Source organism: Genypterus blacodes, unplaced genomic scaffold, assembly GCF_046128005.1.
Source record: "Genypterus blacodes isolate CSIRO-AG114 ecotype Tasmania unplaced genomic scaffold, CSIRO-AGI_Gbla_v1 ptg000002l_1, whole genome shotgun sequence".
In the NCBI taxonomy this organism is placed as follows: Eukaryota; Metazoa; Chordata; class Actinopteri; order Ophidiiformes; family Ophidiidae; genus Genypterus; species Genypterus blacodes.
Window position 1 is genome coordinate 214,352 of NW_027466816.1, and position 20,293 is coordinate 234,644.

A 20,293-nucleotide genomic window follows, 5' to 3' on the forward strand; every position below is an offset into this window, starting at 1 on the left:
CATGTTTCCCTCCCTCTGTCAACACCCAATGTCCCTCGGGAGAATAAAGTTGTATCTTATCTTATCTTATATGAAAGCATACATTCAGAAAATGAGTATTGCACATGGGCATAATATGAGAAGATTGAATGCACATGAGAAGTGAAGTACACGAGCCACTGTGTGACGATGATGATGATGATGATGATGAAGATGATGATGATGAAAGTGAGCGTCAGAGATGTTAGTGGTCCCTCTTTATGTTCTATGTGATGATCATCAGTTTCATTAGGTAAGACTTCATTATCCAGAAATGTGTGTTTCTGATGAAGGCATCATGTAAATTGTGATATACATGAACTTGAGTGTAGTCATGTGTACACGGTGACATGAACTGGGTCTGTCTCACCTATAAAGAGCCTCTGTGTGGCTGCTCTCCTCGTTTACGTCCATAACACTCTGAACACGCCCGATCTCGTCTGATCTCGGAAGCTAATCAGCGTCGGGCCAGGTAAGTACTTGGATGGGAGACCGCCTGGGAATACCCGGTGCCGTAAGCATTTTGGCCCTCTGAGCAGCAGGCCTCACCTGGTCCTCCTCCCTCATGTTTCACTCCCTCTGTCAACACGCAATTTCTCTCGGGAGAATAAAGTTGTATCTTATCTTATCTGAAATGTTAGTGTTCTTCTGATGAAGGTGTTGCACACTTGAAGAAAGTAATACTCTCAACGGCGTGCTGGGAAAAGTTTTTCGTTTAATCCAAAGTTTCCACAATACAGCTCACTTCACCATTTACATCTCCCGCCTTCCGTTCTCAGTGGCTACTTCTTCTCTCTCTCACCGTTATGCAACTGCATTATATCCCAGTACTACAGCGCCACTTCTGGCCAAAACATGCAACAACATCGTAACAAAAGAAAATAAAAGGCCACAACTTAATGGAAAAGGGACCAAAGAAAAGACTAAATGGGGGGTATGTCACACTCTCCCCTGCTTAACTAAATGTCGTCCCGACATTTCCCGTCTCAGTTCATCCTGTTTAAGACAATTTGATCACTTCCAGGTTAGAGTCCATTATTCAAGACACATATCTAATGACAGATTTCACATCACACTTATCTCCCCTTAATGTCATGTGTTAAACAGAGGAAGTCATTGTGCACTATGACAACTATCTATTTACTCCGCTGTGTTCACGGGCAGCTTGTCTTGACTGGAATAGGCGTGACCTTTGACCTGTAGCGAAATCACATAGAATCTCACACTTCATATATTCTAATAACTCTTTTCTTCATATCATTTCGTTATAAGAGTCTCTTTAAATTTAGTCTTTTCAACCTGCCTGCTGTCACAGTCACTTCATTTTCCAGTCCAGTCCCGATCTGTTCTTCTTGCTCTCTGTCTGTGTCTGATGTCCACAGGGTCTGTTCTCCCATCACATTGTCTCCCTCAGGTGCTGGTGTTGCAGCCCGTGGCTGAAACTCTGTAGCCTCTGGTCTGAGGTTCCTTCTGGTTTGTGCTGCGGAGTCTCCTTGGGGCCATCTGGACATGCATCGCCAGTCATCCTCTTCAGAGTCAGATGAACACTCGGGTTCTGCATTCTGTTTTGTCGGTGTCTTTTTCTCTTTGTGTGGTCTCTCACCTCTTTTCTTTTCAGGCTTGTGTGACTCAACTGGCAGGAAGTCACAGGGGAGCAGCAGATTTCGATGAAGCACTCTGGTGCGGCCCTGGCCATCCTCTGGTTGTACTTCATAAACTGGACTTTCTGGGTGTTTTCTCTTGACCACTACATGGACTTTGTCTTCCCAGAATGACCTGAGTTTTCCGGGTCCACCTCTTTCAGTCAAGTTCCTAATGAGAACTCTGCAGCCAGGATACAGCTCTGCACCTTGAACCTTCCGGTCATACAGGTTTTTCCCCCTCTCTCCGCTTGCCTTCGCAGCCTTGGAGGCTAACTGGTACGCCTCCTCCATCCTCTGTTTCCATTTCTTGGCATAGTCATCATGAGATGCACTGCCATCACTGTGGGGGATACTGAACATGATGTCAATAGGCAATCTGGGGTTACGACCAAAGAGCAGGTAATATGGTGCGTATCCAGTGGACTCATTGCGCGTGCAATTGTAGGCGTGTATTACTTTGGCAAGAGAATTCTTCCAATCTGCTTTAGCTTGGTCATCTAGGTTACGCAACATGGCCAGCAGGGTGCGGTTGAAGCGTTCCACTTGACCGTTCCCCTGGGGGTGGTACGGGGTGGTGCGAGAACCTTGGATGCCAGAGTATTTTTGGAGCTCTGCAAACAACTTATTCTCAAATTCTCTACCCTGATCATGGTGTAATTTCGTGGGGAAGCCGAATTTGAGGACAAAGTCACCGAATATCTTCTCAGCTGCAGTTCGAGCACTGTTGTTAGTACATGCATACGCCTGAGCGAATCGTGTAAAATGGTCCATGACCACCAGAATGTACTCATATCCTCCTTTACACTTCTCTAGGTGCATGAAGTCAATTGAGACCAGCTCAAAGGGGTATGTTGTCACAATACTGGTAAGTGGTGCTCTTACTGCTTTCTGTGGTCTTTTCCGTTTCACACAGCTACAGACCTTGTTGATGTGATGCTCAACGTCTCTCTGCATATGAGGCCAAAAGAAACGCTCACGGATCAGATGGAGTGTCCGTTCAACGCCCAAGTGTCCCATCTCTTCATGCAGCTCTCTCAGGATGAGGGGACGGAACTTTGGAGGCACAACCAGTTGTGTGCGTGTTGCTGTCTGTTGCCGGAGAACATCCTCAGCATCAATCACCAACTTCGCTTTCTCCCTTGCAAACACTGCCAACTCACTGTGAGTGTCTTTCACCCTCGGCCACTGCTGTTGTGCGACCTGCTGTTTCACCTGCTTCAGCAGTAGATCCTCGTCTTGAGCGGCTCTCAGTGCTTGAGGGGCGATCTGCTTTGCTGCGTTCATCCGCGGCTCACTGCTCAGCTCTGCGATGGCTGTGGTGATGGTCACTGGACACAGCAACTGCTCTCTCTCCACCTGGTGAACTGACAACCCTTTGGAGACACTGGCCAAGATCTCAGACTGTATCTTTTGTGAACAGGTTAGCATATACTTCTCTATGTCAAGGGGCATTCTCGATAGCCCGTCTGCGTCAGAGTTAGACTTCCCTGGCCTGTACTTAATTGAAAATCGGAAGTCTGCCAATTCAGCCACCCATCTCAGCAACGTGGCATTCCATTTAGCTGTTGTCAGCACATATGTCAGAGGGTTATTATCTGTATATACTACAAACGATGGAGTGTAATACAAATAATCCCTAAACCTCTCGCATATAGCCCATTTCATTGCTAAAAACTCTAGCTTACCAGAATGTAGATGGTAATTCTTCTCTGGAGCAGAGAGTGTGCGGGAGCCATACGCAATGACCTTTAACCTTCCCTCCTGTTTTTGATAGAGCACCGCTCCAAGTCCATCCTGGGACGCATCACAATGCATAATGAACGGTTCTTCAAAGTTTGGGTAGCCCAGCACAGGAGGACTGGAGAGGTAATCTATCAGCTGACTGAGAACTGTACTGTGTTCTTCTGTCCACCTGATACGTTGATGTGAGGGTACCTGGCTTTGCTTTGTCTTTCTCACCCCAGCCTTCTGCTTCTTTGTGCCTTTAGGGGTCTCACTGCCTGGTATCTCAGCGCACAGCAGTGCATAGAGAGGCTTAGCTATGCGAGAGAAGTTTGGGATATAGGCTCGGTAGTATGAGATGAATCCTAGCACTTTCCGCACCTCACCCACTGTCGCTGGCTTCCTCTGCTTCATCTCTTGCACTGGGGCTACTTCTGCAGGATCCATTGTGTAGCCTTCCTTCGATACGATCTTTCCCAGAAATCTGACCTGGTTCTTAAAGAGCTCACATTTCTTTGCAGTCAATTTCATCCCGTGCTGTTGGTAGCGCTGAAGCACTTTTCTCACATCTTTCAGGTGATTATCAAATGTTTGGCTATGAACCAGATTATCGTCTAGATATGGCTCGCAAATTTCATCTCTGAGTCCAGATAGACACTCCTCCATGCTGCGCTGGAATTCGGAGGGTGCTGTAGACAAGCCAAAAGGGATTCGGATCCACTCATATAGGCCCCAGGGTGTTATAAAAGCTGTGAGTGGTCTACTACTTTCTTCCACGAACCCCTGATGGTAGGCCTTGCCTTGATCTAACACTGAAAACCATGCACTCCCATGTAAACTATCTAGCATATCTTGAATGCGGGGAATAGGGTGGCGATCTGGCAGAGACTTACGGTTGAGTTCTCTGTAGTCACAGCACAGACGGAGGTTCCCATCTTTTTTCCGCACACAGACAATGGGAGATGAGTAATGTGACCTAGATTTTTGGATCCAGCCCCTATTTAACAAGTCTTCTAAGTACTGTTTTACTTCTTTGTGAAGTGGCTTAGGCACAGACACATAGGTACGTCTTACCGGTGTTGTATCTGTGAGTCTGATTTTCCGTTGTAGGGAAGGGATGTATCCCACATCATCATCGTCTCTGGCGAACGCTCTGCATTCCTCCCTCAACATCTGCTTCACTTGTCGCTGCTGAGCAAGGGGGAGGTGAATCAGTGTGATTGGTGGGTCCCACCTTTCCTCGTCCACCGCTGTCCTTCCATCAGGCTCAGGCTCATCCTCCCTGCTGACCTCTGGACGTTCGACTGGAGAAGCTGGTCGGGGAGTGACTGGCTTGGCGTCCACTGGATAGACAGCTTTGACCAGTTGAACCTGCCCCAACACTGTGCGTGGGCTCAGGGTGACATCATGACAGGTGTAATTGGTGATGGGCAGTGCTATGCGAGAATATGTCCCTTCGCTAAGAGTCATCATGCTCTCTGACATACTCAGGCCATCTGGCCAGGGGGCATGTTCATCAGGCAGAAAAAGGGCTTCTTGACTGGACAGTAGAGGACCTGTTCTCACAGCACATTTTATAGTTCTCACCTGACCTGCTGGGATCACTTCCTTCTGCCTGCCCACTCTCACTAGGCCGTCACTGCACTCAGGGTCACTGTTTTGAATAATTTTCACTAACATTTCAGTCTTTTTACAGCTAAAAGAGAAAGCTGTGCTCACAGCCTGTGTTATGGACCCTCCACACCATTCTTTAACAACAGTTCAATTACATTGTAACCAATGATTGGCTCTTCTGCTGCTCCTTTCTCACCTGTCACGAGCATGGGCACCTGAAGCGTGAACTCTGGAGCATGTGATGGGTCTAGGTGGAACGTGACCTCCACCCAGCCTAGGAAAGGGATGTCGGTCTGGTTGACAGCTTTCCCCACAAAAGGACCAGGGCCGAGGAGTTCTTCAGTGCTCCGTACCTTCACCTCTGGGATGCAGTTCTTCCTCCAGGTCTCATTGATAAGGCAGACTTGCGATCCAGTGTCCCATAAGGCTTGAGTCTTCACCCCATCTAGGTAGCAACTCACCATGCACTTCTTTCCAATAAGTCTCAGCAGCTGTGAATGGTGACGAGGGGAGATGTGGCTAATATAAGCAGAACCTGCCAATCTTCCACCTGGGGAACACCTTTCTGCTCGCAGTCTCTCTTCTAATTGTACAATGCTTTCTCTAAGAATAGTAGGGGTGTTGAGTGACCTGCTATGCTGTTCTTGAGTGTCAGGGGAGGTACATTCTACAGTCTGTCCTTTGATATTAGCTGAATCAGTGTTGCCTCTTGAGTTCCTTTGGCCTCTGCATCCTCTTGAGAGGTGTCCACTCAGGCCACATTTGAAGCAGTGGTCACACTGTTCCTCTTCACCCCGGTCTTGACATCCTCTGCATGCCCTCTTCCCTCTGTTTTGGAACTGGTGAGATGGTCGTGCTGAGTACTGAACATTCTTCCTAAGCTCAGCTACTTCCTCTCTCAGCTGTTTCACTGCATCCATCAGTTCAGTTTCTGAAGAGCTTTTTGGAGTTTTTATCTTCTGACTTTTAACACTGGCCTTGACTGAAGTGCTGTGTTCAGATGGCTGGTCATTGTCTGTTTCCCTGTCACTATACAGCTGGTAAGTAGTTGTTTCTGTTTTTAGCTCATTTATTCTGGCTGGCTTATTTGGGATACTTTTCTTCAAATTCTGCTGTGTCTCCCAATCAACAGCAGCAGCATCATTCATTTTCTCTATCAATATCTCGTCAGTCACTCCTAGATCATCTAGGTGAGGTTTCAGCTGCATTTTAACATTATCACTCAGTAGTCCTGTACTGACTGACCTAAGAAACTTTTTCTGAATGAGGTCTGGGCTATACTGTACATCTGAGCTGGCATCTTCTGCAGCCGCCAGTAGCTTCTCTTTGAGTTCAACTGCACGAAAAAGAAAATTCTGAGGGGATTCTTTTGCATCTTGAGTTATGTTAATGAGTCTGTGGAACATATCTGTAGTGTTGTTTTCTTTGAAATGGGCTTTAAGAATCGTCTTCAACTGCACGAGTGTCAAATTATTTTTGGCTTCCAGCATATCACGTAAACTGAGCCCTGGTGTAGCAGCTTTTACTACGGCTTCAACAATTTCTACATCACTGTGGCCTTTACGTTTTTCAGAGTCTATTTGGTACATGAATGATAACTTGTCTTTCTGCCCCAATTCACCTATCTGGCCATTAATCCGAAACTCGCGTCTGATAACCACTTCAGGGGCTCTGGAGAATGGGAGTTCTGGCGGGCTAGCCGTCCTGTTCATTTTTTCCCGAAGCCGACTCATTTCCTCCTCGAGCATTTTGGTCGACGTCTGGAATGTCAACTGCATTTCAGCATACTGTTTTTGTAGCTTTTGTAGCTCCTCTTCATTTTTATCATACCTCTCTGGTTTGGGCACGTTTTCTCTCAATCGCTTAGCTGTAGCTAACAACTCTTGCCCAAATGTCTCTGCTACATCTTGTTCCTCCACTTCAAAAGCATTCTCTACTGACTCATTAATTGCTCGGATCAACGTGTGTTTCTTCTCCTTGTCTGATGAAACTTTAGCTTGGATACACACTTCTTTTAGCTGTTCCACGTTTAGCCGACACAGTAGCTCCGTTAGCTGATCCTGTAACTGCTCCAGCTCCATTTTGCGTGTTCCAACGTTCGTTCTTTTTTTTTTTTCTTCAGACTTCTTTTTTGTATCACGTTGAGTCCCTGTTCGGGCGCCAATTTTGTTGCACACTTGAAGAAAGTAATACTCTCAACGGCGTGCTGGGAAAAGTTTTTCGTTTAATCCAAAGTTTCCACAATACAGCTCACTTCACCATTTACATCTCCCGCCTTCCGTTCTCAGTGGCTACTTCTTCTCTCTCTCACCGTTTTGCAACTGCATTATATCCCAGTACTACAGCGCCACTTCTGGCCAAAACATGCAACAACATCGTAACAAAAGAAAATAAAAGGCCACAACTTAATGGAAAAGGGACCAAAGAAAAGACTAAATGGGGGGTATGTCACAAAGGCATCATGTAAATTGTGATATACATGAACTTGAGTGTAGTCATGTGTACACGGTGACTTGAACTGGGTCTGTCTCGCCTATAAAGAGCCTCTGTGTGGCTCCTCTCCTCGTTTACGGCCATACCACTCTGAACACGCCCGATCTCTTCTGATCTCAGAAGCTAAGCAGCGTCCGGCCAGGTTAGTACTTGGATGGGAGACCGCCTGGGAATACCCGGTGCCGTTAGCATTTTGGCCCTCTGAGCAGCAGGCCTCACCTGGTCCTCCTTCCTCATGTTTCACTCCCTCTGTAAACACGCAATTTCCCTCGGGAGAATAAAGATGTATCTTATCTTATCTTATATGAAAGCATACATTCAGAAAATGAGTATTGCACATGGTCATAATATGAGAAGATTGAATGCACATGAGAAGTGAAGAACACGAGCCACTGTGTGACAATGATGATGATGAGGATGAAAGTGAGCGTCAGAGATGTAAGTGGTCCCTCTGTATGTTCTATGTGATGATTATCAGTTTCATTAGGTAAGACTTCATTATCCAGAAATGTGTGTTTCTGATGAAGGCATCATGTAAATTGTGATATACATGAACTTGAGTGTAGTCATGTGTACACGGTGACTTGAACTGGGTCTGTCTCACTTATAAAGAGCCTCTGTGTGGCTGCTCTCCTCGTTTACGGCCATACCACTCTGAACACGCCTGATCTCGTCTGATCTCGGAAGCTAAGCAGCGTCGGGCCAGGTTAGTACTTGGATGGGAGACCGCCTGGGAATACCCGGTGCCGTTAGCATTTTGGCCCTCTGAGCAGCAGGCCTCACCTGGTCCTCCTCCCTCATGTTTCACTCCCTCTGTCAACACCCAATGTCCCTCGGGAGAATAAAGTTGTATCTTATCTTATCTTATATGAAAGCATACAATCAGAAAATGAGTATTGCACATGGGCATAATATGAGATGATTGAATGCACATGAGAAGTGAAGTACACGAGCCACTGTGTGACAATGATGATGATGATGATGATGAAAGTGAGCGTCAGAGATGTTAGTGGTCCCTCTTTATGTTCTATATGATGATTATCAGTTTCATTAGGTAAGACTTCATTATCCAGAAATGTGTGTTTCTGATGAAGGCATCATGTAAATTGTGATATACATGAACTTGAGTGTAGTCATGTGTACACGGTGACTTGAACTGGGTCTGTCTCACTTATAAAGAGCCTCTGTGTGGCTGCTCTCCTCGTTTACGGCCAGACCACTCTGAACACGGAAGTAAGAGGAGGTGTGTGTGAGCTCCAGGCGTGCGTGTATTTTGACTGATCCTGTGCGGCAATTTTGATTTTGAGTTTGAACTGTGGCGTTTCTTTAAGCCCAGATTTTTCGTTTCTTTGATAGCTCGGTTTTTGGAGCCACCCCCAGCAGTTTTGACTGTCTGGGGGACACTTTAAGTTATTTATTTGTTTGTTTGGTTTGTGTTTTCCTGATGGAAAATAGTTTATACTGTGCTCCAAGTATGGTGAGAACCAGAGGAAAGGGAGCCAGAGTCGCTGCACCGGGCCCGGACCGGACGGCCGAGGCAAACGAGCCGATGGTGAAAGACGATCGGGCGTACAGGACCGTGGACGGTCAGAATATGACGGGAGAAAATGAGGACACACGTGCGGTGACAGCTCCTGACGTAGCCGAAAATGCGGAAGGAGGAAGAGGGCAGGAGAGAGAAATCATCAGAGAGGAAGAGATACGGATTATTAAGGATAAAGCTGAAGAGTTTCAGCAAAATTTAACGCTCGCCCTGGAGCTGATTGGAGAAGATAAAGTGACCGCAATGGAGCTGATCCAGGCAATACAAGACACTTGTGGGAAAATCATCGCCTGCCGGTACACGGGCAGAAATAAATATGAGATCACAATGAATCACCCGAAGGGGAAAGAAAGACTATTGGACGGCATAAAAATTGGACAGACCGCGATCATGTCAAAGGAGTTATGTAATGATGAGCTGGTGGTCTCGTTTCTGGGGCTGCCGGCGTATATCACGGACAGCGTCATTCTGGGCAAGCTGAACAGCTGGGGAGTAAGTGCAGTATCCCCGATCATCAGGAGAATGTGGCCGGGAACTAGAATTGCTGACGGAACAAGATACGTGAAAGTTAAATTCACGGAGACGGTCCAATCACTTCCATATTCGACCAAGTTTGAGACGGCTTTTGGAGCAGAGTTCTTCAGAGTTTTGCACGACAAACAGGTGAAAGTGTGCAGACAGTGCATACAGACTGGTCATATCCTGAGGGACTGTCCAGATTTCCTTTGTAGAAAATGTGGAGAGCAGGGGCACTATGCAAGGGAGTGCATGGGCAGAGGGAACAAATGCCAGAGCTGCAAAAAGGAGAGCAGCAGATGTGTTTGTGAGGACGTTGATCATGCTCCAGGGACGGGAGGAAAGCAACGTGAGGAGCAGGAAGAATCGAGAGAGAATATCTCTGAGAGGGAGGAGACCGAGAAGGATCGTGCGGAGGGGGAAGCGGAGAAAGGAAGAGACATACTGGAGTCGGACGGAGAGCAAGGAATGGAGGTGAGAGGATCGACAGCTGAGGTGCCGGGACATGGAGACGCAGCAGAGGGGCAGAGTGTGGATACATCGGAGAGAAAGGAGAGGAAGGTGAAAATTGTTCAACTTCAGCGGCCCCCAGAATCAGACTCAGAGATATGCTTGACGGGGTCTCAAGAGTCGGGGAACTCGGAGTCTGATATGGACCTCGGAAACAGCCAGGAGCTGGGGAAGAGAAGACTGCAATGGATGCTGAAGACAAGGGGATCAAAAAGAGGAAAAAGTAAGACGTGAACTGTAGCATAAAGATGATGGGCCTGATTTATCTCTATGTATTTACAATGTTAAAAATACTATCGCAAAACACAAACGGCTTAAGATGTATTAACAAGATGAGAGATGTCTTAAGGGTGGATACTTTTGACATCCTCTGTGTACAAGAGACTAAGTGGACAAGGGAGTGGAGAAGCTATCTGAGGGATACATGGGCTGGAAAAGTGTGGGCAAACAACGGTGTAAATGGACGAGCCGGAGTCGCTATTTTTGCTAAAGGAGATAAGATCAAAAATGTTAAGGAAATAGTGAAGGATGATGAGGGAAGGGTGATCGGTATTGAATTTATTTACAGGAATGTGCTTTACAAACTTTTGAATATTTATGCACCGAATGAGGACAACAAGCGTGGAATTTTCTTTGATCAACTAAAACCGCATTTGGGAGGGAACATTTGTGTAGTGGGGGATTTTAACTGTGCACTTACGAGATTGGATATATCAAGCAACAATACATACAAAAGTGATATAAGTAGGAAATCGCTAAATGAGCTTTTTGACTATTTCAACCTGGTAGATCTGTGGAGGGTGCGCAATATGGGAGAAAGGGGCTTTTCCAGACGACAGACGGTTCTGGGGAAACTTAAACAGTCCAGGATTGACTTATGTCTATTAGCATCTGGGCTGGAAAAAAAGATTTCAAAATGCTGGTATGAGTTCACAGGGTTTAGCGATCATGCAAGGTTATGGGTGGAGCTGGGGGAGAAAGAGCACAAAGGTGGAGGGTTATGGTGTTTAAATAACAGTGTTTTGCTGGATGGAAAATATAGGGAGAAAGTTGAAAATCTACTGAAAGAAAGAAAAAGAGAACTGCAGGGCGAGGGTTGTATAAATATGGGGGAGTGGTGGGAGGAGGTGAAATTGCACATCAAAAAAGTGACAATAAACTATTGTAAAAATAAAATGGAGAAGGAAAGAAGGACTGAGTATAGTTTAAGAGACCAGATTAATAAAGAGCTGGAAAGGTCGATTGCAGAGGAAAACTTCAACAATCTAAAATATCTCATGCTGAGAAAACAATTAGATGAGCTTGAGAAGAAACGGAGCAGAGGGGCAGCTATCAGATCGAGGATGAAGGATATTTTAGAAGGGGAAAAGAATACAAGTTTCTTTTTAGGGCTTGAAAAAAGACAGCAAAAGAAAGCTCATCTGCAAAACCTGAAAAATGAAGAGGGTAAGACAATGGAGAAGACAGAGGAAATGCTGGAGGTGGCTCATAAACATTTTAAAACACTTTTTTCAAAGATGGAGGTAAACTCTACAGACCACAGTGTTTTTGAAGGGATAGAAAAAAAATTAGGGGAAGAGGACAGAGCAGACTGTGATAAAAACATAACAGAGGAAGAATTGGAAAGAGCAATAAATGGTTTGAATAAGAACAAAAGTCCAGGGCTGGATGGGTTATCGGGGGAATTTTACATCACCTTTAAACAGGTGATGAAGCCAATTCTCCTGAGAATCTTTCAATGCATGGAGCGGGAGGGGAAAGCATCTGGGGACTTCTTCACGGGGCTAATCCGAGTGGTGTATAAGAATAAGGGTGACAAAGGTGATTTGGGGAATTATAGGCCAATTAGTCTGCTAAATACAGATTATAAAATACTGGCTAAAATCCTGGCAAACAGATTGAAGGAGGTGATAGGCACAGTGGTGAATCCCTGTCAGTGTTATGGTGTGGTAGGGAGAGTCATTAGTGACATCATCTTATCGATCCAGGACATCTTTGACAAAATGAATCAGAAGGGAGGGCTGTACATAGGGGTTGATTTAGAGAAGGCGTTTGATAGGGTGGATCATGATTTTTTGTTTAAAACACTGGAAAAGATGGGTTTCGGGGAAGGTTTCACTAAATGGATTAGGTTAATATATAGGAATGCCATCAGTAGGGTGAAAATAAACGGGAGGTTAACTGAGAGCTTCGCTCTGGAGAGGTCAATCAGGCAAGGATGCCCGCTTTCAGCTATGTTATACTCCATAGCGGCAGAACCCTTGTCTGCCCTCATTAGGAGGGACCCAGGGATTTTGGGGATTGAAATGGAAGATAAAACGGACACGAAAATCTACCAGTACGCAGATGACATAAGTATTACGGTTAGGGATGAGAGGAGTGTAGACAGGGTGCTGCAGCATGTAGAGTGCTATGAGAGGGCATCTGGGGCCAAAATCAATGGGGAAAAAGCGAGCTAATGGGCTTTGGTGATGGTTTCGATTGTGTAAATAAATGGAATTTTGTAAAGAGAAATGAAATGGTGAAGGTTTTGGGTGTATATGTAGGTAAGAATCGAGATGCAGCAACAAAACAAACGTGGGGTGAAATAGAGGGAAAAATCAAAATGCGATTGGATTTCTGGTCCGGGAGGAAATTGAATCTAAGGGGTAAAGTGATAGTAACTAACGCCCTCCTCCTGTCCAAGTGTCAGTATGCGCTAAGAGTCTGTGAAATGCCGGACAGGGTAATAGGAAAGCTGAATGACATGATGAGTGCTTTCATCTGGAATAAAAAACAGCATTTGATAGCCAGGAAGGTGCTCATCAATGGGCAGAAGGAGGGCGGTTTGAAATTGGTGGACCTGAAAAGTAAAAAGCTTAGTGCACGGATTCGACTGTTAGGGAAATTTATGGGAAACGCAAAGATTTACGCGTGGTAGAAGTGCCTCGACTCTTGCCTACAGGGGTGGGATAATAGAGGAGTGTTTAATCTATGTAGGGAAACGGAGCAAAGGGAAAAAGCACAGGTTAATGCATTTACAGGGGAAATACTTGAAGCGTGGAATATTTTACTGGGGGATTTAAAGTTTAGATGTGAGACTGCGGAGCAGGTGTTACACCAACCAGTTTTCAGAAATCCGGCAATAAGGTGTCAGGGGAAGGTTTTTTCAGGGAGGTACTTGGAGGAACCAGGTTTAAATCAGGTGAAGCACTTTATCCAAAGAGGTGGTGGATTTCTGCAGGAGGAAGTAATCCAGGAGGTCAGGGGAAGATTAGGGAAAGTGAGACCAATAGAGATCAAAAGACTATGCCAGAGAATTTTAGAGGGGTTACCTCGTAGCTGGGTGGCGCTGGTGAAGGGGAGGAGGGCAGAGAAGGCTCTGGAGTTGGTCAGTTTCTCCCTCATCCAAGGAGGGAAAGAGCATGACATACGATCAGTTAACTCCAAGATACTATATAGAGTGTTTTTGGGAAAGGAAAAGAAGAAAGCGGCAGCTGAGGAAGTATGGCTAAGGCAGTTCCATGGGCTTCAGAGGGAGCACATTTGGTCAGATCTAAATGTGAAGTTCATTTCATCAGAGTGCTTTGATACAAATTTCAGGCTCAGACATAATAGAATATTTGTCAATTTGGTGCTAAACCAGATAAATAGACTCAACAGCAAGGTTTGTGATATATGTGAGGTGGAAGTGGAGACATTTAGGCACTTTATTTTTGAATGTAAGGAGCTAAAAGTGTTTTTTGAGAAACTGGACCAATGCTTTCAAAAATGTAGAGTCACAATCACGGAAAAGGAAAAATGGGAGAGGTTTTTTCTATTTGGGTATAAGGAAAGGAAAGCAGGGGTGAACAAATGGCTTATCAATTACATTCTGAGTTATGCCAAACATGTCATTTCCCTTGGGAGAATAAAGTTGTATCTTATCTTATCTTATATGAAAGCATACATTCAGAAAATGAGTATTGCACATGGGCATAATATGAGAAGATTGAATGCACATGAGAAGTGAAGTACACAAGCCACTTTGTGACGATGATGATGATGATGATGATGATGATGATGATGAAAGTGAGCGTCAGAGATGTTAGTGGTCCCTCTTTATGTTCTATGTGATGATTATCAGTTTCATTAGGTAAGACTTCATTATCCAGAAATGTGTGTTTCTGATGAAGGCATCATGTAAATTGTGATATACATGAACTTGAGTGTAGTCATGTGTACACGGTGACTTGAACTGGGTCTGTCTCACCTATAAAGAGCCTCTGTGTGGCTGCTCTCCTCGTTTACGGCCATACCACTCTGAACACGCCCGATCTCGTCTGATCTCGGAAGCTAATCAGCGTCGGGCCAGGTTAGTACTTGGATGGGAGACCGCCTGGGAATACCCTGTGCCGTAAGCATTTTGGCCCTCTGAGCAGCAGGCCTCACCTGGTCCTCCTCCCTCATGTTTCACTCCCTCTGTCAACACGCAATTTCTCTCGGGAGAATAAAGTTGTATCTTATCTTATCTGAAATGTTAGTGTTCTTCTGATGAAGGTGTTGCACACTTGAAGAAAGTAATACTCTCAACGGCGTGCTGTGAAAAGTTTTTCGTTTAATCCAAAGTTTCCACAATACAGCTCACTTCACCATTTACATCTCCCGCCTTCCGTTCTCAGTGGCTACTTCTTCTCTCACCCAGCCTTCTGCTTCTTTGTGCCTTTAGGGGTCTCACTGCCTGGTATCTCAGCGCACAGCAGTGCATAGAGAGGCTTAGCTATGCGAGAGAAGTTTGGGATATAGGCTCGGTAGTATGAGATGAATCCTAGCACTTTCCGCACCTCACCCACTGTCGCTGGCTTCCTCTGCTTCATCTCTTGCACTGGGGCTACTTCTGCAGGATCCATTGTGTAGCCTTCCTTCGATACGATCTTTCCCAGAAATCTGACCTGGTTCTTAAAGAGCTCACATTTCTTTGCAGTCAATTTCATCCCGTGCTGTTGGTAGCGCTGAAGCACTTTTCTCACATCTTTCAGGTGATTATCAAATGTTTGGCTATGAACCAGATTATCGTCTAGATATGGCTCGCAAATTTCATCTCTGAGTCCAGATAGACACTCCTCCATGCTGCGCTGGAATTCGGAGGGTGCTGTAGACAAGCCAAAAGGGATTCGGATCCACTCATATAGGCCCCAGGGTGTTATAAAAGCTGTGAGTGGTCTACTACTTTCTTCCACGAACCCCTGATGGTAGGCCTTGCCTTGATCTAACACTGAAAACCATGCACTCCCATGTAAACTATCTAGCATATCTTGAATGCGGGGAATAGGGTGGCGATCTGGCAGAGACTTACGGTTGAGTTCTCTGTAGTCACAGCACAGACGGAGGTTCCCATCTTTTTTCCGCACACAGACAATGGGAGATGAGTAATGTGACCTAGATTTTTGGATCCAGCCCCTATTTAACAAGTCTTCTAAGTACTGTTTTACTTCTTTGTGAAGTGGCTTAGGCACAGACACATAGGTACGTCTTACCGGTGTTGTATCTGTGAGTCTGATTTTCCGTTGTAGGGAAGGGATGTATCCCACATCATCATCGTCTCTGGCGAACGCTCTGCATTCCTCCCTCAACATCTGCTTCACTTGTCGCTGCTGAGCAAGGGGGAGGTGAATCAGTGTGATTGGTGGGTCCCACCTTTCCTCGTCCACCGCTGTCCTTCCATCAGGCTCAGGCTCATCTGACCTCTGGACGTTCGACTGGAGAAGCTGGTCGGGGAGTGACTGGCTTGGCGTCCACTGGATAGACAGCTTTGACCAGTTGAACCTGCCCCAACACTGTGCGTGGGCTCAGGGTGACATCATGACAGGTGTAATTGGTGATGGGCAGTGCTATGCGAGAATATGTCCCTTCGCTAAGAGTCATCATGCTCTCTGACATACTCAGGCCATCTGGCCAGGGGGCATGTTCATCAGGCAGAAAAAGGGCTTCTTGACTGGACAGTAGAGGACCTGTTCTCACAGCACATTTTATAGTTCTCACCTGACCTGCTGGGATCACTTCCTTCTGCCTGCCCACTCTCACTAGGCCGTCACTGCACTCAGGGTCACTGTTTTGAATAATTTTCACTAACATTTCAGTCTTTTTACAGCTAAAAGAGAAAGCTGTGCTCACAGCCTGTGTTATGGACCCTCCACACCATTCTTTAACAACAGTTCAATTACATTGTAACCAATGATTGGCTCTTCTGCTGCTCCTTTCTCACCTGTCACGAGCATGGGCACCTGAAGCGTGAACTCTGGAGCATGTGATGGGTCTAGGTGGAACGTGACCTCCACCCAGCCTAGGAAAGGGATGTCGGTCTGGTTGACAGCTTTCCCCACAAAAGGACCAGGGCCGAGGAGTTCTTCAGTGCTCCGTACCTTCACCTCTGGGATGCAGTTCTTCCTCCAGGTCTCATTGATAAGGCAGACTTGCGATCCAGTGTCCCATAAGGCTTGAGTCTTCACCCCATCTAGGTAGCAACTCACCATGCACTTCTTTCCAATAAGTCTCAGCAGCTGTGAATGGTGACGAGGGGAGATGTGGCTAATATAAGCAGAACCTGCCAATCTTCCACCTGGGGAACACCTTTCTGCTCGCAGTCTCTCTTCTAATTGTACAATGCTTTCTCTAAGAATAGTAGGGGTGTTGAGTGACCTGCTATGCTGTTCTTGAGTGTCAGGGGAGGTACATTCTACAGTCTGTCCTTTGATATTAGCTGAATCAGTGTTGCCTCTTGAGTTCCTTTGGCCTCTGCATCCTCTTGAGAGGTGTCCACTCAGGCTACATTTGAAGCAGTGGTCACACTGTTCCTCTTCACCCCGGTCTTGACATCCTCTGCATGCCCTCTTCCCTCTGTTTTGGAACTGGTGAGATGGTCGTGCTGAGTACTGAACATTCTTCCTCAGCTCAGCTACTTCCTCTCTCAGCTGTTTCACTGCATCCATCAGTTCAGTTTCTGAAGAGCTTTTTGGAGTTTTTATCTTCTGACTTTTAACACTGGCCTTGACTGAAGTGCTGTGTTCAGATGGCTGGTCATTGTCTGTTTCCCTGTCACTATACAGCTGGTAAGTAGTTGTTTCTGTTTTTAGCTCATTTATTCTGGCTGGCTTATTTGGGATACTTTTCTTCAAATTCTGCTGTGTCTCCCAATCAACAGCAGCAGCATCATTCATTTTCTCTATCAATATCTCGTCAGTCACTCCTAGATCATCTAGGTGAGGTTTCAGCTGCATTTTAACATTATCACTCAGTAGTCCTGTACTGACTGACCTAAGAAACTTTTTCTGAATGAGGTCTGGGCTATACTGTACATCTGAGCTGGCATCTTCTGCAGCCGCCAGTAGCTTCTCTTTGAGTTCAACTGCACGAAAAAGAAAATTCTGAGGGGATTCTTTTGCATCTTGAGTTATGTTAATGAGTCTGTGGAACATATCTGTAGTGTTGTTTTCTTTGAAATGGGCTTTAAGAATCGTCTTCAACTGCACGAGTGTCAAATTATTTTTGGCTTCCAGCATATCACGTAAACTGAGCCCTGGTGTAGCAGCTTTTACTACGGCTTCAACAATTTCTACATCACTGTGGCCTTTACGTTTTTCAGAGTCTATTTGGTACATGAGGTTAGTGTATGATAACTTGTCTTTCTGCCCCAATTCACCTATCTGGCCATTAATCCGAAACTCGCGTCTGATAACCACTTCAGGGGCTCTGGAGAATGGGAGTTCTGGCGGGCTAGCCGTCCTGTTCATTTTTTCCCGAAGCCGACTCATTTCCTCCTCGAGCATTTTGGTCGACGTCTGGAATGTCAACTGCATTTCAGCATACTGTTTTTGTAGCTTTTGTAGCTCCTCTTCATTTTTATCATACCTCTCTGGTTTGGGCACGTTTTCTCTCAATCGCTTAGCTGTAGCTAACAACTCTTGCCCAAATGTCTCTGCTACATCTTGTTCCTCCACTTCAAAAGCATTCTCTACTGACTCATTAATTGCTCGGATCAACGTGTGTTTCTTCTCCTTGTCTGATGAAACTTTAGCTCGGATACACACTTCTTTTAGCTGTTCCACGTTTAGCCGACACAGTAGCTCCGTTAGCTGATCCTGTAACTGCTCCAGCTCCATTTTGCGTGTTCCAACGTTCGTTCTTTTTTTTTTTTCTTCAGACTTTTTTGTATCACGTTGAGTCCCTGTTCGGGCGCCAATTTTGTTGCACACTTGAAGAAAGTAATACTCTCAACGGCGTGCTGGGAAAAGTTTTTCGTTTAATCCAAAGTTTCCACAATACAGCTCACTTCACCATTTACATCTCCCGCCTTCCGTTCTCAGTGGCTACTTCTTCTCTCTCTCACCGTTTTGCAACTGCATTATATCCCAGTACTACAGCGCCACTTCTGGCCAAAACATGCAACAACATTGTAACAAAAGAAAATAAAAGGCCACAACTTAATGGAAAAGGGACCAAAGAAAAGACTAAATGGGGGGTATGTCACAAAGGCATCATGTAAATTGTGATATACATGAACTTGAGTGTAGTCATGTGTACACGGTGACTTGAACTGGGTCTGTCTCGCCTATAAAGAGCCTCTGTGTGGCTCCTCTCCTCGTTTACGGCCATACCACTCTGAACACGCCTGATCTCGTCTGATCTCGGGAGCTAAGCAGCGTCGGGCCAGGTTAGTACTTGGATGGGAGACCGCCTGGGAATACCCGGTGCCGTTAGCATTTTGGCCCTCTGAGCAGCAGGCCTCACCTGGTCCTCCTCCCTCATGTTTCACTCCCTCTGTCAACACCCAATGTCCCTCGGGAGAATAAAGTTGTATCTTATCTTATCTTATATGAAAGCATACAATCAGAAAATGAGTATTGCACATGGGCATAATATGAGAAGATTGAATGCACATGAGAAGTGAAGTACACGAGCCACTGTGTGACAATGATGATGATGATGATGATGAAAGTGAGCCTCAGAGATGTTAGTGGTCCCTCTTTATGTTCTATATGATGATTATCAGTTTCATTAGGTAAGACTTCATTATCCAGAAATGTGTGTTTCTGATGAAGGCATCATGTAAATTGTGATATACATGAACTTGAGTGTAGTCATGTGTACACGGTGACTTGAACTGGGTCTGTCTCACTTATAAAGAGCCTCTGTGTGGCTGCTCTCCTCGTTTACGGCCAGACCACTCTGAACACGGAAGTAAGAGGAGGTGTGTGTTAGCTCCAGGCGTGCGTGTATTTTGACTGATCCTGTGCGGCAATTTTGATTTTGAGTTTGAACTGTGGCGTTTCTTTAAGCCCAGATTTTTCGTTTCTTTGATAGCTCGGTTTTTGGAGCCACCCCCAGCAGTTTTGACTGTCTGGGGGACACTTTAAGTTATTTATTTGTTTGGTTTGTGTTTTCCTGATGGAAAATAGTTTATACTGTGCTCCAAGTATGGTGAGAACCAGAGGAAAGGGAGCCAGAGTCGCTGCACAGGGCCCGGACCGGATGGCCGAGGCAAACGAGCCGATGGTGAAAGACGATCGGGCGTACAGGACCGTGGACGGTCAGAATATGACGGGAGAAAATGAGGACACACGTGCGGTGACAGCTCCTGACGTAGCCGAAAATGCGGAAGGAGGAAGAGGGCAGGAGAGAGAAATCATCAGAGAGGAAGAGATACGGATTATTAAGGATAAAGCTGAAGAGTTTCAGCAAAATTTAACGCTCGCCCTGGAGCTGATTGGAGAAGATAAAGTGACCGCAATGGAGCTGATCCAGGCAATACAAGACACTTGTGGGAAAATCATCGCCTGCCGGTACACGGGCAGAAATAAATATGAGATCACAATGAATCACCCGAAGGGGAAAGAAAGACTATTGGACGGCATAAAAATTGGACAGACCGCGATCATGTCCAAGGAGTTATGTAATGATGAGCTGGTGGTCTCGTTTCTGGGGCTGCCGGCGTATATCACGGACAGCGTCATTCTGGGCAAGCTGAACAGCTGGGGAGTAAGTGCAGTATCCCCGATCATCAGGAGAATGTGGCCGGGAACTAGAATTGCTGACGGAACAAGATATGTGAAAGTTAAATTCACGGAGACGGTCCAATCACTTCCATATTCGACCAAGTTTGAGACGGCTTTTGGAGCAGAGTTCTTCAGAGTTTTGCACGACAAACAGGTGAAAGTGTGCAGACAGTGCATACAGACTGGTCATATCCTGAGGGACTGTCCAGATTTCCTTTGTAGAA

At 45.7% G+C, this 20,293-nt stretch overlaps 3 non-coding genes and 2 pseudogenes across 3 annotated transcripts; all 5 read left to right on the plus strand.

Annotated features, from left to right (window-relative positions):
• Positions 1–420: 420 nt before the first annotated feature.
• On the plus strand, positions 421–539 carry LOC143010090 (5S ribosomal RNA; annotated as a pseudogene).
• A 7,023-nt stretch (positions 540–7,562) lies between these two features.
• On the plus strand, positions 7,563–7,681 carry LOC143010259 (5S ribosomal RNA; annotated as a pseudogene).
• Positions 7,682–8,126: 445 nt separating this feature from the next.
• On the plus strand, positions 8,127–8,245 carry LOC143011914 (5S ribosomal RNA). The gene has a single exon (XR_012964954.1). It is a non-coding gene; the product is annotated as a 5S ribosomal RNA (ribosomal RNA).
• A 6,077-nt stretch (positions 8,246–14,322) lies between these two features.
• On the plus strand, positions 14,323–14,441 carry LOC143013583 (5S ribosomal RNA). Its single transcript, XR_012965157.1, has one exon. It is a non-coding gene; the product is annotated as a 5S ribosomal RNA (ribosomal RNA).
• A 4,216-nt stretch (positions 14,442–18,657) lies between these two features.
• LOC143007738 (5S ribosomal RNA) lies at positions 18,658–18,776 on the plus strand. Its single transcript, XR_012964517.1, has one exon. It is a non-coding gene; the product is annotated as a 5S ribosomal RNA (ribosomal RNA).
• The last annotated feature ends 1,517 nt before the right edge of the window (positions 18,777–20,293 follow it).